At 38.1% G+C, this 17,961-nt stretch overlaps 1 long non-coding RNA gene across 1 annotated transcript in view; it reads right to left on the bottom strand.

The window, feature by feature from the left end:
* Positions 1-5,726: 5,726 nt before the first annotated feature.
* The window catches only part of LOC121394149, a 31,135-nt gene continuing 18,900 nt past the window's right edge, over positions 5,727-17,961 (bottom strand). The window contains exon 2 of the long non-coding RNA XR_005961515.1: positions 5,727-5,892. This is a non-coding gene — a long non-coding RNA (uncharacterized LOC121394149). The remainder of the gene's footprint in view (positions 5,893-17,961) is intronic.

The following is a 17,961-nucleotide window of genomic DNA, read 5'->3' as shown; positions in this document are numbered from 1 at the left end:
GTCTAAGAATTAGAATTGAACTATTCGCCATCCAAAACCTACTGAATTGGTATTTTAGCCTATGAGGGACCTCCTACATTTGGAAAAATTTGGTGGACTTTTGAAAAAAAAATGTACAAATATTTTTTTTTTCATTTTTTCTTTTTTAACTCGAATTGAATTCAATTCAAATTTGATTCGAGTTCTAAATTGGAATTGTACTGTCACTTTATGAATTCGAATTCGGCTATTCACCATCTAAAATCTGCCAAATTTGTGTTTTAGCCTATGGGGGACCTCCTACAATCAATTTGGAGTCGTTTGATGGATTGCTTTTAAAAAAAACTCGAATTCGATTTGAGTTTGCGGGTCGATTCTATCCACCCGAATTTAAAAAAAATTCGAATTTTTTAGTACATTTCAATTGGTTATTTTTTTGGAATTTCAAGTTTATGGAAGTTTTTAAAAACTCCCATACACTCGAAATCCGACCCATTATAAATATGCTCCTTGGTGTTGCTACAGAGAACTAATATTTGGAAAGAAGGTATGTAGTGATGGCGAATTTATTCGCTTTTTGCCACGAATTTGTTGCGAAAATTCGACGTTTTGACACCGGTGATGGAAACAACGCCGGCGACGATAAACGGAAACCCATTTGTGGCAAAGCAAAATGGGACAAATTCGCCCATCACAATAGGTGTGTACTAAATAGGATTCAGTGGAGTAAAAACAACTATATATGTTTCACAACTAGTGTTTTTCCAAGTAATTTGTCACCGGGAGTGCAGGGAAATATGGCCATGCTGTCAAACTCACAATACATTTATTGTCCATTAATCTTGCTTTTATATATACAGTTTACATATATATACGCAGAGGACAGGCTGGTGAAAAAGAAAAGGTCACAAGAGCAGAAAGGAAGAATACAGCTAAGAACCTGCCAGGAATAGAAGTGCAGAGTTTGGAAACTTAATGAAAATGTGTTTGTGTTTATGAATGTTATATCCTTACTGTACACAAATCAATACACACGTTCTGGCAATATAAGAATTACAGGGAAGATACAAATATTTAGTGGTGGGCGAATTTATTCGCCAGGCGCAAATTTGCAGCGAATTCCGGCGATTTTCTGCTGGCAAGTTCGCCGGCTTACAAAAATGGACGTCAGCGACCGTTTTTTGGTCGCTTGCGCATTTTTCGCCAGCACCAAAAACGGATGTCGGCATCAAAAACCAGACACCGGTGCCTTTTTGCAAATTTTGCAGTGAAACGCCCCAAATTCGCCCATCACTACAGCCTAATATTTTCCAATAACCTTTCATTGAATGAGGGAAAACCCATAAAAGCTCACTGAATAAGACCAGATCTTTCATCTTCAAATATAAAAGTATTGCTGGTAATGGCAATGTGAAAAGCTCATTACAGACCACAGGAGGAAGCCTTAAACAAGATTCGAGATAAGAAAGACGACTCGAGTGCTCTCCTCCCTGCACAAAAGAGACGAAAAGGAAAACGCATTTTGCTATCGAATTTCATTTTTGCCATTACTGGATCCAACGTACAATAAAGGCTTTCTAGGAAAAGATCAATAATAAACTATGACATTCACTGAGAGACACAAATATAAATATAAGCTCATGTTAAAAACAAAAAAAGTACAGGTATGGGATCTGTTATCCAGAATGATAGGGACCTGGAGTTTTCTGGATAAAAGATCTTTATACCTTGAAGTCTGCTAGAAAATCATGTAAACATTAAGGGGCAGATTTAAAATTAAAAAAAAATTGACTATTGAGCTAATTTTTGTGTACTTTGACTAGGGAATAGTCCAAATGCTATCCAAAATTCGGAAATTCGAATATCGAAATTTATCATGTACTGTCTCTTTAAAAATTAGACTCCGACCATTCGCCATCTAAAACCTGCCAAATTGCTGTTCTAGCCAATGAGGGACCTCCTAGAACCTATTTGGAGTCAATTGTTTTTTTTTTTTTTTTGGAAAAACTTCAATTTGTACGATTCGAATTCGGAGCGATTTAACATACAAAAAAGAAAAAAATTTTTTTAATAAATTTCAGTTGGTCTTTTTTAATTCGAATTTCGACATTTTTCAAATTCGAAAGTCGACCCTTGATAAATCTGCCCCTAGATAAACCCCATAGGCTGGTTCTGCTTCCAATAAGGATTATATATCAGTTTGGATCAATAGATTTAAATTGGGAAGACCCAAATTATGGATAGACCCCCTTATGCGGAGAACCCCAGGTCCCAAGCATTCTGTATAACAGGTCCCATACCTGGTAGAAACAAGTAAGTGAGTAAACCGTTGAATGTAATTTTTTATGCACTTTCTTCAAGAACTGTGAGTGTTCTATATTTGTTGTTTTGTCACTTGATGAACAGGAATGTACTTATCCATATATTATAATTGTGCATTATGACAAAAAATGAATATTCAAATGTTTATTACCATAAATGATTACAACATCCATTTATCATTTATTATATCTGCCGGCTGCCAAGAGTATTAATAATAATTCAAATCATGTTTAATTTTATGCAAGAGAAATTACTATGGCTAGAAGGAAGCACTAAAAATATTCCCATATAAAAATAGAAAATGCGGTTACGTCTTTAAAAATAATAAAACAATCTCAACAAAATTCATTAAATTATACATTACAGATTATGAGGGGGTTTTTCCTGGCAGTCTCTTATTTTACTGACAACATGGCGTAAAGATAACAATTTCCTGCAATTTAAGGGGCATATTTATCAAGGGTCGAAATTCTAATTTAAAAAGACCAACTGAAATTGTATCAGTATCTCTTTAACTTGAAAGACTATCCAATAACTTCCTTGCAAACATCCCTGCCGGGCCTGGATACAAAATGCAGCTCTATTAGAAAGACATGTAACAATCAGTTGCAGGTGAAGGTTAAGGCCATAATTTAGGATTTTTGTAATTTGTAATTTGTAAAGAGCAAAAGCAAATTAAAAAGACATTGACAGAACCTTCACCTGCCATCAGTGAGCTGCCAAACCACATAAGCTCTGTCGTAAGTAGTGATGGGCGAATTTATTCGCCAGGCGCAAATTCGCGGCGAATTTGCGCGATTCGCGCCGAGCGAATAAATTCGCGAAACGCCCGCGAAAATTCGCGCTAAAAATTCGCCAGCGCCAACGGACGCCGGCGCCAAAAACGGGCGCCGGCGTCGAAAAAACGGGTGCCGGCGTCAAAAACGGACGCCGGCGTCAAAAACGAGACGCCGGCGCCGTTTCGCGAATTTTTCGCCGTTTCGCGAATTTCGCGCAAAATTCGCGAATTTTTCGGCGAAGCGAAACGGCGCAAATTCGCCCATCACTAGTCGTAAGAGCCTTGAAGCTCATGACCCAAAGTAATAGCACTTTACTTTAGACAAAGGTAACTCCAAAGCAGGCACATTATTTATCCACAAGACCAGAGTTCTGGAAAAATAACGTAAGACAAAGTACAGCGAAACGCAAACTTTCAACCTACGTTTCCTGAAATGATAAAAGTGCACTATTATTATAATGTCCCGATCAAAATATATTCACATACCATTAAGGCAAAGATTGATGATTTAATTATTATTATTATTATTATTAAACACACTTTTCAAAAGTGATGTTTTTTAACATTAAACGCTATTCGCTTAGAAGTCAGTAGAGCTCATTTATAAACACTGGCAAATTTGCACCTGGGCAGAAACCCAAAGCAACCAATCAGTGATTAGCTTTTTTTTCAGCCAGCTGCAAGTAGAACAATGAAAGTAAAGATCTGATTGGTTGCCATGGATTACTGCCCAGGTGCCAATTTGCCCAATGTTTATAAATGACCCCCATGATGAGCTACTTTCATATTCTTAAAGGTTTTCTAATTTTTTAAAATGTAGAAAATGAAGCCCTCAACAACACAAAATAATAACATTGGCCATTATTATTATTATTATTATTACTTATAACTCAACAATACACACTTTTTTAAGGTTTGTATTCATTTGAAATGTAAAATAAACACAACTGCATTTCAGAAATATGTTTGAATAGCTTTCAGATCATTCATTGATGAAAAAGACAGAAAAAAAACTGTATAATGGTTATGAATTACTTTCAAACCATTCTATTTTGATTCAGAAAATATTTATACTTGTAGACTGTATGTACAAAGTATCACAACTTTCTTCTGCTAGAACTTTTATACTTCTTATATGTGGGTAAATCAATAAGAGGTGCTCAAATGTTAGCTCTGCTGCCAAAAAAGAGCTTTCATCAAATGGTACAAAAATAGAAACAAATGGCACACTCACTTCAATGCTCCTGCATCAATTCAAACTGTTGACATTTTTATTTCGGTGAAATCTCAGCAAACGTTTCGGGGTCAAGCCCCTTCATCAAGTGTAGACTGTATGCTCTATTCTTCATACATTGTATATTGCAGTCCCCAAATTAATGCCCTATGATGCCAGTCATGTGATCCATGCATCATTCATACCCAACCATTTTTGGCATTTCAACTTGAGCCATTCAACTGACCATTTACCCCATTGTATATTAGTATTGAATTATTAGGGTTTAAGCTGAAAATACTTTTTGCCTATTGTTTTAATCACAACAAATCTATATTTCTTGAATAAAAAAGGCAAACAGGGAAAATGAACCTACTCCATGTTTGGTCCCTGTGAAATAGATTAGATTAGATCACAATACAGTCCCCCTATGATGTGACTGGTTTGTTAGAAGCAATCATTTATGATGGGGGATTTTCTGATAACTGGTACTCTAATTATTACATTACTGCAGTGATCCCCAACTAGTGACTCGTGAACATGTTGGTGTTTGTTTTTGAATTTCTTGTTTGAAGGCAAGCTTTAGTTGGATAAAGCCCATTTATACTGTACAACTATATGGCACCCCATGGGACTTTTTGCATGCTTATGTTGCTCTTCAACTTTTTTTACATTTGAATGTGGGTCACATGTAGAAAAAGGTTGAAGAACCCTGCATTACAAGGATCAAACATGGAGTAGTTCTGATAACAAGTTTGCCCTGTTTAGCTCAAGAAACAAGAAAACCCATAGATTTTTGTGATTAAAACAATAGACAAAAGGTATAAGCCCAAGGGGGTATACTGTCCTTAAATTAGTGTCCAAATGGACAGATCTTTCTCTGCCCCATAACCAAACCCCTCTCTTTGTAGCAACTTTTTACACATTTAGGGGATTATTTATAAAAATCTGAAAATGTCTGATAATTTCAGGTAAAATAGATTTATCAATACATTTTTCCGAAAATTTATCAATACATTTTTCCGAAAATTTCCTGTTCGGGAAAAAACTCCATAAAACTGTGAAAAAATTTGAATCATATTGATTTTTTGGATTTTTGCCCAAAAACCACAAACTCTTCAGATTATTGCACAAAACCCAGCACAGATCAGGATATCTTCAGGACTTCTGCCAATAATTTCTACATGAACTCGGCAGGTCTGAGCTGGAGTACTTTTTTATTCGGACTTTTAACACCCTTGGGGTTTAGTCAATTCCGAAAAATTCTAGGGTTTTTTTCCACTAAAAATTTGGATTTTATAGTAAAAAAAACTTGAATTTTTCGAATTTATGGGATTTGGACTTTAATAAATAACCCCCATAATCTAGGGCTTACTCTGCTAGGAAACTATGTACAAAAATATGAAGAGATATCATTTGGAATACGTTCCTTTACCTTTCTGTACTCTCCTCTGGAGAAGTGTCAGCAATATCTGAAAGCAGATTTATCTGGTAAAAGGGAAAATCAGTCCCCGCTGTGTAACCAATGACATTTTTCTTTTTCTAAAGGCATGAATGAGTGTCCTCCAGGACCTTGATAAAAACAGGGTTTCACACGCACCTACAAAAAAAATTGTTTTGTGAAAATACAGAAAAGGAAAACAATGAACAAGTATTTCTCGCAGGAGGAGACACATATTTTCTGACACCTGTTATTTTTTTGCAGCCTTGAAACTAAAGAAATGTTTGCTCAGGCATAAATTTCAGGCTTTCCAAATAGAGTGCACTTGTAGCCACTGTTTGACAGGATTTACAGTAATGACAGCTTTCCTAGACTGATCACAGCATTCTGCGTCGCTATGAAGGGATACAGATGTCTAGAACTCAATACATTCATTCAGATTAAAGTTAAACTATAATAAAAGGAAAAATATAACTATTATAAAAGTTAAGTTTGGAATGCTGTATATGTAGTTATGTAGAAACATATGAAAGATGGAGATAGTGTTGCCACCCATCTGGCTATGACCCGGACAGCCCAGTTTTCAAAAGGGGTGCCCAGGTCAAGACAGTCTGCCCAGTTTTCCAAATAAGGAATACCATGTAGAGTCCTGCGTCGGGTCGGGTACCCGCAAAGTCGGGTTTTAGGCCAAAAGTCCCCGATTCCTTGGCCATGCAGCAGTCCACAAATAACCGACTGGGTACCCCAAAAAGGTGCAAGCTTGATCCCTCCCAATTTCGTGGTTCTTCCAGTTTTTAGATTTTTTGGAAAGATTCAGCACCAGAGAGACCGGAGTCACTTCCAGTCAATTGTGAGTTCACTTCCGGTTGTGTGTCCCCCAGGTCGGAAGGTTAGTTGGCCTTTTGCGGGTCGGGTAGCAGGAATATGTGGGTAAAATTGCGGGGTGCTGGTACGGGTTGCGGGTATGGGTTTCAAAAAATTGACCCATACAGGACATGCAGCGCCAAGCCAAACCGTATAGAAGTGCTAAGAGCACATACCTTTAATGAACGGGGTTTAGCACACAAGTAACTGAGGGGACATCTGCAGCAAAGCAACTGCGGTAGCATACTTAATTTAGCCCTATTAACTTACCAACATCTTGAGTCAGGCTGCATTTTATGTTTTTACCCATTAAATATGGAAAGTAAAGCAGCCACTTGGGCCAGATTTTCAAGGAAAACTATCCCCTGAGCAATGTAGGTCTCTATAAAAATATACTACATAACAGCTCATATGTAAAACCCTGCTTCAGCTAAATAAACCATTTTTATGAAAATATACTTTTTTAGTAGTACGTGCCATTGGGTGGTCCTTAATAGATAATTGCCATTTTAAGAATGGTCCCCCCCTGGGTTCCTACGATTCATGTGCAAACAAACAAATGGGGATATAGTTTTCATGGAACAAAAACAAGCCTAGTGTAACAAATGTCTTGTTTCATTAGTCAGTAGTAACATTGATAACTGTATGCCTGATTTTTATTGAATATGATTTTTTTTCTGGAATTATGTTTTACTAACGTGATACTTTCCCTATGTCAGTGCTATGATATTTAGGTTTTGTGCTCTTTTCTGCCAAAGAAATGCTCCACTCTGTGTTGTTTCAGAACCCAGGGTTACTGCATTAACTTGGGTGCAAACACATGGGTGCTCCAGCACTGAAATTCGCTCCATGTGTCTGCACCCATGCTAAAGCAGTGGTTCCAGGTCCTGGAATAACACACAGTGGGGTGTTTATCTCCAAACAGCTCGGTCTTAGGACTCTTAGACTACTTAGTGGTCTTGCACTAGGCACATAGCTATTGAGGGGGCTACACATAGGGGCCCCTGAAATGAAACCAAAGGGTTAAGTGGAGGGGACATGACTGGGGGACAAATAGGGCCCTACGGGGATGGTGTTAGATTATGGGGATTGTAGTTTTGAGCCAGGGTAATGGGAGGAGGGGCAACAGAGAGTATAATAAAGTGGGACTAAAGAAAGGGGCAGTATTTTTTTACCTGAAGGCTGGAAACAGCTGCCTCCCTCCTGCTCAGGAGTTACGGGGAACAAAAGGATGGTTGGGACAGTGATGGTTATATAGTTGCAGCAATCTGGGGGCATGATGGGCTGCACTATGGACAGCCAAAAAAGGGAAAAAGAAAATGGAAGGAGGTATTTCAAATTTAAGAGATAGGCCTTGGGGGGCTAGGCCCGGTTAGGTGCCACGGTATGTGGGTGTGTTGGGAACGAGCCTCAAGTTTTGAAATTAAGGCAGGATGTTACATTTTATGTGGTTATATGCAGCCAACAATGGTTTATGTATTTGTTTATTTATTAAAGAATATCATTATCATTTTATTGTTTAAGGGATTGTTATTTACAGTAAATGAATAATAAACAAAGCTGCAACCTTTCCATCCAGATTTATTGTATCGTAGTCACGGAGCATCAAGCAGGTTAAAACATCCTTTTATTGAAAAATGATTAAAATATAACAAGAGAGCATAGAGAGCCCATCGGCTCTATGGCTTTGACGCGTTTCGTGGACAAACCACTTCCTCAAAAAGCTGCATTGTAACCGACAAGAGAAACATTTAAAACAACAGATACCACACCCCTTGTAAAAACATTAACCCCATCATGGTTGAATCCCATGATCGGTTCTCTAAAAGAGTAGGAAGTGTGTCTCGCTCAAATATATTGCATAAACTCGTACATCATGTATATCATATAGCAAAAATAATAATAATTGTGATAGTGAAAAATGAAAAATGAAATGTTTCAACTTCAAATTACAAATTATATGTTCACATGGCCAACGAGATGGAATATACATATATACTTATATCGTAATGTAATGTATAGTCAAGTGAATACTTGAAGTTACCAAAGAAAAATATTAATAATATTGTGCAACATTTAGTAAGGTATTATATGAAAATGAATAGAAAATTGATACAAAAATAATAAAGAATAATGAATTGATAAAAAAGAGAAAAAGGAAAAAATAAAAAATGAAAAAATTGATAAGAAATGAGAACGTAAGCAGGGAAACAAAAAGCCTCAATTTCAGTAATAACAAGTGAGTTCCCAATCTTGGTTAAGGCCTCCACTCATATTGAGGGTTTTTAATTCGAAGATCCAATAGGCTTCTAGCCTTGATAGGGCTTCGTTCATATCGCCTCCTCTGACGTTAATTTTAGGGGTGTCAATGACTTGAAAAGTAAAATACGATACCCCATCATGTCTCTCAAGGGCATGTCTGGAGATCGCTGATTTTCTATCTCCTCTATTAACAGCTGATAGATGTTCCAAAAATCTAACCCCGGCCCTGCGTGTGGTTTTGCCCACATATTGAGCCCCACATGCACAAGTTCCTAGGTAGACAATGCCTTTAGTACAACAATTGAAGTGACGTTTAAAAGAGTATTCCTTTCTAGTGATGCTACTGCAGAAACTCTTTGAAACATTAAGTACGAGACACGAGATTACTGAAATTGAGGCTTTTTGTTTCCCTGCTTACGTTCTCATTTCTTATCAATTTTTTCATTTTTCATTTTTTCATTTTTTCCTTTTTCTCTTTTTTATCAATTCATTATTCTTTATTATTTTTGTATCAATTTTCTATTAATTTTCATATAATACCTTACTAAATGTTGCACAATATTATTAATATTTTTCTTTGGTAACTTCAAGTATTCACTTGACTATACATTACATTACGATATAAGTATATATGTATATTCCATCTCGTTGGCCATGTGAACATATAATTTGTAATTTGAAGTTGAAACATTTCATTTTTCATTTTTCACTATCACAATTATTATTATTTTTGCTATATGATATACATGATGTACGAGTTTATGCAATATATTTGAGCGAGACACACTTCCTACTCTTTTAGAGAACCGATCATGGGATTCAACCATGATGGGGTTAATGTTTTTACAAGGGGTGTGGTATCTGTTGTTTTAAATGTTTCTCTTGTCGGTTACAATGCAGCTTTTTGAGGAAGTGGTTTGTCCACGAAACGCGTCAAAGCCATAGAGCCGATGGGCTCTCTATGCTCTCTTGTTATATTTTAATCATTTTTCAATAAAAGGATGTTTTAACCTGCTTGATGCTCCGTGACTACGATATAATTTTCTGTTCGAGACAACGCTTCGGGGGCGTACTTCCACGTGTAGCACAGCTGTAATTCATCGTGGGCCGGTGAGTGCTCCCAACTCTCTTTTGTTTGCCCATCCAGATTTATTGGTATCAGTTATTGGGGAAGAAGAAAGTGGCCCAGGCATTGAGGATCCACAAGTCAAGTGTACAATGAGCTAGTGAGATAGTGTATTAGGGCAGGGGCACACAGGCAAATTTGGGGAGATTTAGTGTCTTCTTTGGGGCGACAATTTCCCCAAACTGCCTTCCCCTTGCCGCCCGCCTGCTAAAATGAAAAATCTCCTGCGGCAAATGCACTCACGGCCCTTCGATTTCCAAAGTCGCCCGAAGTTTCCTCGTGAGGCAACTTCGGAAATCAAAGCGCCGCAAGTGCCATTGCGCTGGCGTTTTCTTATTATAGCGGGCGGACAGCAGGGGGAAGGCAGTTTGGGGAGATTGTCACCCCGAAGAAGAGGCGATTAGTCGCTAGGTGCCCCTGCCCTAATGGGCTACTGAGATAGTGTAGAATGGGCTAGTGAGATAGTGTACAATGGGCTAGTGAGATAGTGTAGAATAGGCTAGTGAGATAGTGGAGAATGGGCTAGTGAGATAGTGTAGAATAGGCTAGTAAGATAGTGTAGAATGGGCTAGTGAGATAGTGTAGAATGGGCTAGTTAGATAGTGTACAATGGGCTATTGAGATAGTGTACAATGGGCTAGTGAGATAGTGTAGAATAGGCTAGTGAGATAGTGTAGAATGGGCTAGTGAGATAGTGTACAATGGGCTAGTGAGATAGTGTAGAATAGGCTAGTGAGATAGTGTAGAATGGGCTAGTGAGATAGTGTAGAATGGGCTAGTGAGATAGTGTAGAATAGGCTAGTGAGATAGTGTAGAATGGGCTAGTGAGATAGTGTACAATGGGCCCCTCTGATGATTTTTTGCAGGGGGGCCTGGTGACCATTTACACCACTGACTTGCGCCTCCCAAGGTCATAAATTATCACCTAGCGGGTCTTCAGAAATTCTATTTATTCAATAAAATAAATACCCATTTAATTTAAAATAAAAAACTCATCTGATCCGCATTTTTCCCTCTCCTTTTTGTTATTACCGCTATGTCAGCAAATTGGCTAAAAATCCATTCAACTGGTTTTAGTAAATAAGTTGAGAAATAGTGATGGGCGAATAAATTCGCCAGGCACAAATTCACGGCAAATTCCCACGTTTCGCCACCGGCGAATAAATTTGCGAATCTCTCTTGAAAATTCGCCTGTGAAAATTCGCCTGCGGCAATTTCCGATTTTCAAAATTTTTTCGGGAAAACGTTCGAAATGCTCGATTTTTTCGTGAAAAGGTTAGAATTGCTCGATTTTGCATGAAAACGTCAGAATTTCACAAATTTTTCATGAAAACGGCTGAAATTCACAAAACTTTCCGTTTCCACAATTTTTCGTGAATTTTTTGAATTTGGCGGGAAATTCGTGAGTTTTTCGGCGAAATGGGAGAGATTCGCCCATCACTACTGAGGAAATCACTCTATAGTTGACTTTCTTAATTATAATTAAAAGGTCTATCTTTATTAGAGCATTTTGCACGATTATCCCTCCATCGTAGACAGTAAAGACATAGGATCACTCACACATCCATGAATAGAACTCAACTAGTGCACAACTCTCATGGATTTTACTTGGCACATATTTGGACTAACAAAGCACAGACTGAGTCCGGATCTTTTTTTTTAATTTTAATTCTTCCAAGATTTTTATTAAATCAAAAATTGATTGTGTGTGTACTTATATTCTTTATGGTCTGTTGCACTGCATATAAAACTTGTCATGGAATGAACTAAATGGATTGTTACGAAGCCAAAAGCAATTTCACGTGTTAAGGTCAAGCTTATTGCGAGGGTCCTTCCAAGGGGGCATTAATACTGAGCTGTAAATATTAGGGACAACCTCTGCTTTTTGCTTAAACCAACAGGAAAAAAGATAAGTAGAAACCAGCATATTTCTGATTTTCTAAACAAATGTTACATAAAATCTCAGGAGAGTGAAATAACATTGGGTAAACTAATCCATTTTATCTGCATAAAGGATCGAACTCAAGAGCATTATCTCAATGAGCAAGTATGTACAAACAAACTAATCCCATTCATACCATAAGAAGCAAGGCTAAATACAAGATTGCAATCACAAACACAATCCAACACAGCTCAGTTAACACAATATAGCGTTTCTGTCTCGGAGTCGCACGCCTGGGGTTAGGCTTTACCAAATATAGAATTGTAACCATATTAAGCTTGTAGCTACTTCAAAAAAAAAGAAGAAAAATTGAAATATTGAAAGGGAAGAGAACTTTGATAGTACTGGTGAGATGACTACTGTCAAACCCAATTTTATATCCTACGTTATATTTTTCAAGGGTCTATGTGGGAGTGATGTAAAATAAAGGAAAGAATAAAATCAGGGAAATTAGTAACACTAATAAAAAAAGGTTCCTAATAATTAGTGATGGGCGAATACATTTGCCAGGCATAGATTCGCAGTGAATTTCCGTGTTACGCTGTGCACGAATGTCTACTAAAAAATTGTCGCGAGCATGAAGTCAATGGGCGTCAAAGATATTTTGACGCCCATTGACTTCCATGCTTTTTGCAAATAGCACCAGAATAAACTTCAATCACTCTTTACTGCTGTACTGCAAGTTGGAGTGATATCATCCCCTCCCTTTCCCCCCAGCACCCTAAAAATACCCTAAAAATATTTTGTATCAAAATGAATCAGTTAATAGTGCTGCTCCAGCAGAATTCTGCACTGAAATCCATTTCTCAAAAGAGAAAACAGATTATTTTATATTTCATTTTGAAATCTGACATGGTGCTAGACATTTTGTCAGTTTCCCAGCTACCCCCAGTCATGTGACTTGTGCTCTAATAAACTTCAGTCACTCTTTACTGCTGTACTGCAAGTTGGAGTGATATTACCCCCCAGCAGCCTAACAACAGAACAATGGGAAGGTAACCAGATAGCAGCTCCCTAACACAAGATAACAGCTGCCTGGTAGATCTAAGAACAGCACTCAATAGTAAAATCCAGGTCCCACTGAGACACATTCAGTTACATTGAGTAGGAGAAACAACAGGCTGCCAGAAAGCAGTTCCATCCTAAAGTGCTGGCTCTTTCTGAAATCACATGACCAGGCAAAATGACCTGAGATGCACCTACACACCAATATTACAACTAAATACACTTGCTGCTTCAGGAATGACATTTTATATTGTACAGTGAATTATTTGCAGTGTAAACAGTGTCATTTAGACATAAAAACTACATCATAAAAACCATGACAGTTTCCCTTTAATGCCTGCCACTGGCAAACTTGGCACAATGACTATGTCAGATTTATTCAGAGCAAAGTAAAAAGTACAGACATTGCTTCAAATCCAAGAGTTCCTTGTGCCACATCGTATGACCCCCCCATGGATATTAGAAAATATTTACATTTACAACAAATCAGAAAGACGTTTGCTGAGATGAAACTCGCTGGAAGAATTCTTGTTCCATTCTGCACATTTCTGATGGGAATATAACAGGGATGATGCAGTATGTGCGAAGCTACAGCAAAAAAAGAATTTATTTTCTGAGCTGCGAGGTGATTCATTTACCAGTGAATTTTTTTTATTCAGCTGAGTAACGAGAATAAAATGTACAGACGGAAAGAGAATGATGGGTCATCTGCCTCAATTACAAAATTATTTCAATGTCAAAAAATATATTAGCCCGTTAAAGAAATATCCTTTGCTTCACTTTAATCTCAACACATGCTAATGACTCCATTAGTCAGAATGGAATGGTCTAATAGGCGCATACTGCAGTGAATTCATTTATTCTCCCGGAAAAAATAAACCCAATTGTTCAGCTTCTAACGAATACAAACACCACTCAGTGTTTAAAGGGATACTGTCATGGGAAAAAAATTTTTTTTTTCAAAATGAATCAGCAGAATTCTGCACTGAAATCCATTTCTCAAAAGAGCAAACAGATTTTTTTTTATATTCAATTTTGAAATCTGACATGGGGCTAGACATATTGTAAGTTTCTCAGCTGCCCCAAGTCATGTGACTTGTGCTCTGATAAACTTCAGTCACTCTTTACTGCTGACCTGCAAGTTGGACTGATATCACCCCCCTCCCTTTTCCCCCAGCAGCCAAACAACAGAACAATCGGAAGGTAACCAGATAGCAGCTCCCTAACACAAGATAACAGCTGCCTGGTAGATCTAAGAACAACACTCAATAGTAAAATCCATGTCTCACTGAGACACATTGTTACATTGAGAAGGAAAAACAGCAGCCTGCCAGAAAGCATTTCTCTCCTAAAGTTCAGGCACAAGTCACATGACCAGGGGCAGCTGGGAAATTGACAATATGTCTAGCCCCATGTCAGATTTCAAAATTGAATATAAAAAATCTGAATGCTCTTTTGAGAAATGGATTTCAGTGCAGAATTCTGCTGGAGTAGCACTATTTCATGCATGTTTTCCGATGACACGATCCCTTTAATGCTTAAACAGCACCAGACTGTTGTTCTACGTTTATATGGTGAATTGCAATTATACAACAACATAAGTATAACAACTATTATCCAGAATGCTTGGGATCTGGGGTTTCCCAAATAAGGGATCTTTCCATAACTTGGATCTCCGACGCTTACGTCTGCTAAAAATCATTGACATTTTAGAAAACCCAATATTATTGTTTTGCCACCAATATGGACCCTTGCAGCTTGTGTATAATTAAATACCAGGTACTGTTTTATTATTACCGGTATGGGACCTGTTATCCAAAATCCTCAGGACCCGGGGTTTTCCGAATAACGGATCTTAAGTCTACTAAAAAATCATGTAAACATTAAATAAACCCAAAAAGCTGGTTTTGCTTCCAATAAAGATTAATTATATCTTAGTTGGGATCAAGTACAGTTATAGGATCCCTTATCCAGAAACCCATTATCCAGAAAACTCAGAGTTAGGTAATGGTCGTCTCCCATAAACTGCATTCTATCTAAATAATCCAAATTTTAAAAAACGATTTCTCTTTTTCTCTGTAGTAATAATACAATAGTCGCTTGTACTTGATCCCAACTAAGATATAATTAATCCTTATTGGAAGCAAAACCAGACTATTGGGTTTATTTATTTTATGCAAGTGGTTAAAGGTTGCTCTTCATTTATACTTCTTGGATATGTCCTGCAGCAGAGGTATCCTACATACAATACTGAAGGATGTTCTTCACACCCAGGGAATTAAAAATAGACTTTTTAATTTGGCCAAAAAACAAAATCAGCAGGTCCTGAGATCGGCGCAAGACAGGGACCAAAACACTAGCCCAGTGGTTTTATTTAGGAGTGAATAAAGCTTTTTTATTGCGTATGACATGACCCTGCACCAAATAAAGCATTGGTATTGAGTATCTTTGTCCATCGCTACTGTATATTGTGATATTGTTAGTGATATCTGTAGCTTTCCCTTCAGTATTCAGTCATTGTGCCGTATCAATACCCGTGTGTGTCACTGCCATCTGCTGGCTGATAATAGGACCTGAATAATGCAGCGTAAATACATTTTAATCTGTTACAACGTCCCAAGCCAACAAACAAGCTCGTTGTTGTTTTAGGCCCAAAGGGCATAAAATCATACAGTGACTAAATCTAATAAACTAGTGAACCAGTGACAGAAAAGTCATCTTTCCCAGGGCTATAACAAAAATATCAAGAGCTCCAATATGGGAATGTTTTAAGCCAGTTCCTTAAAGAGATGCCCAAGGAAATCACTAAGCACTGGGCACTGGCGAATCTCATACAGTTGCCCAGGGAAATCAGTGAGCTCTGGGCATTTTCCATAGACAACCACAAGAGACCATTGAGAACTTTCAGAAGATGGTGGTACAGAGTTGGCAGAACTATACCCCAGGCTTGTGCAATACGTGTAAATAAATTGCAGTTTAAAGCAGTATTTTTTTATGCCTTGCTGGACTTTGGTTGTGACTTTGGAAAAAATGTAGGGGAGGTCTCCTCCAGGTCTGTTGATCATCTGGCATCTGCTGCCTGTAGGGTTGCCATCTTTTTGCAAATACTTTACCTGCAGGGGTGGGGTCTGTAACGGGGCAAGTTTGGGACATAAGGGGATGTGGCAATAATGCAAACAGGGTGGGGTCATGCCATCTGGATTGTGGTTGGAACAGAAAATGTAAGTTAAGCAGGTAGAGGTGCCGTTTGGGTGAATTAGGAAGGGATCTGGAGTTGGAGGGGGTTTGAGGTGGATTAGAGGCCTGCCGGGGTTGGAGGACAAGTCATTACAAATTTAACAGCAAGTACATTGCCAGTAAATTCAGAATACCGCTCCCAGCCTAATGAGTTAGGCTGGTGAAATACAGGTCAAGTGTCAACTCCAACTGCATGGTTAGTAGTGAACAGAATATAAGCAGCCAGACAAATACTTCTTCAATGGCTGTCTCTCATAGGGGCAAATTTACTAAAAGGAGAAGTGAAAATTCACCAGTGTGACATCATTTCGGTACTTCGCCGATTTACTAACAGGTGCAGTCGCAACTTCGCTAGCGAAAGATACTGATGCTGGCGCTAATTCTCAATCGCCAGATGAAGTTTTGCTCTGGCGAAGGGACCCAACAGCACAAATTCAATAAGATGATGATTTTAAGGAACGTTACCTCTTGAGCCAAATTTGCCTTCGCCACCTCGTACCAGGCGAAGTGCAATAGAGTAGATAGGAGTTCCTCAAAATTTAGTTCAAAATTTCTCCACTCTATAAGGAAAAAGAATACAACATTTCCATATTTGGCGAAGATGTCCGTCTCTCTCAACCAATGACTTCCCTCCCAAACCATCTTGCCCTTCTAGAAACTTACAGCAGACTCTCAAACCGCAAAGCAAACCAAGACAAATCAGAACTACTTCCAATAAACCTCCCCCAAGTGCTAACCCTTAAATTGAATTTCAATTACAAATGGAAACTGGGTTGTATTAGGTATTTGGGCATACATCTCCCTCCCTCCTACGCTGCACTGTATAAAGAAAACTACACTCCCCTCCTTGCACAGCTATACAAGGACCTAGACATATGGGATCCCTACACACTCTCCTTGTTCGATTGGATTACAACGGTTATTACTATGGTAACTCTCCCTAGATTGCTCTACTATTTTGAAACCCTACCTGTACAGATACCCTTCAAGGTGCTTAAAGCAATACAAAACAAAATTGATATGAGCCTCCAAATTACACAGAATATAACAGAAGACTAACACTCCCATCCATACAAGGAGGCCTAGGGGCCCCCGATGTACTTAGAAACGATCAAGCAGCGTTATTTACACCAAACGGTGGCATGGTCAGATAAAACATACTGTGGGATAACCAGGAATACTTATGTACATGTGTATATGAGAATAAATATACATATTTACATAAATATATCCTTGGTCAATGGGTAACACTCGAAAATGATCCTGTATCCCCATGTGGGACTATAAATGACTACTATTACAGAAGACATCCTACTCAACTCAATAAAAAGCATTTCACCCTGAAAGTCATAGGCCTTCAACTGCCCTTAGAATACTCACCCCTCGATATTATCATTGCAACTTGAGCGAGCAGGAAAGGCCTCATATCAGATATCTATGTATTACTCAACACATGCCCAGAAATATCCATTGCTAAACATTCTTACACGCTGTCATGGGAACAAATGCTACGGGATCATTTGTCCCTTTCCCAAATGGGTTTCACTATGGGAGAATCTTAAAAAGGCCTCAGCATGTGTTACATACAAGGAAACAAACGATACAATTCTCATCCAATGGTAAAGGACACCCACCAAACTTCATGCGATTTTATTGAGTTTCCCCTGATCCCATTAAATTGTGCTTTCTTAATAATAAATGTGGTCAAATTGGGGAGTCTAGATGGTAGGACTTTTTTAGAATTCAGATTTTGAGAAATGACCCCCTATTAGTAGAGGAAGACTTTCTCAAC

Source organism: Xenopus laevis, chromosome 5S (genome assembly GCF_017654675.1).
Source record: "Xenopus laevis strain J_2021 chromosome 5S, Xenopus_laevis_v10.1, whole genome shotgun sequence".
In the NCBI taxonomy this organism is placed as follows: domain Eukaryota; kingdom Metazoa; phylum Chordata; class Amphibia; order Anura; family Pipidae; genus Xenopus; species Xenopus laevis.
Note: the sequence above shows the minus strand (reverse complement) of the source record. Positions and strands in the feature narration are given on the sequence as shown.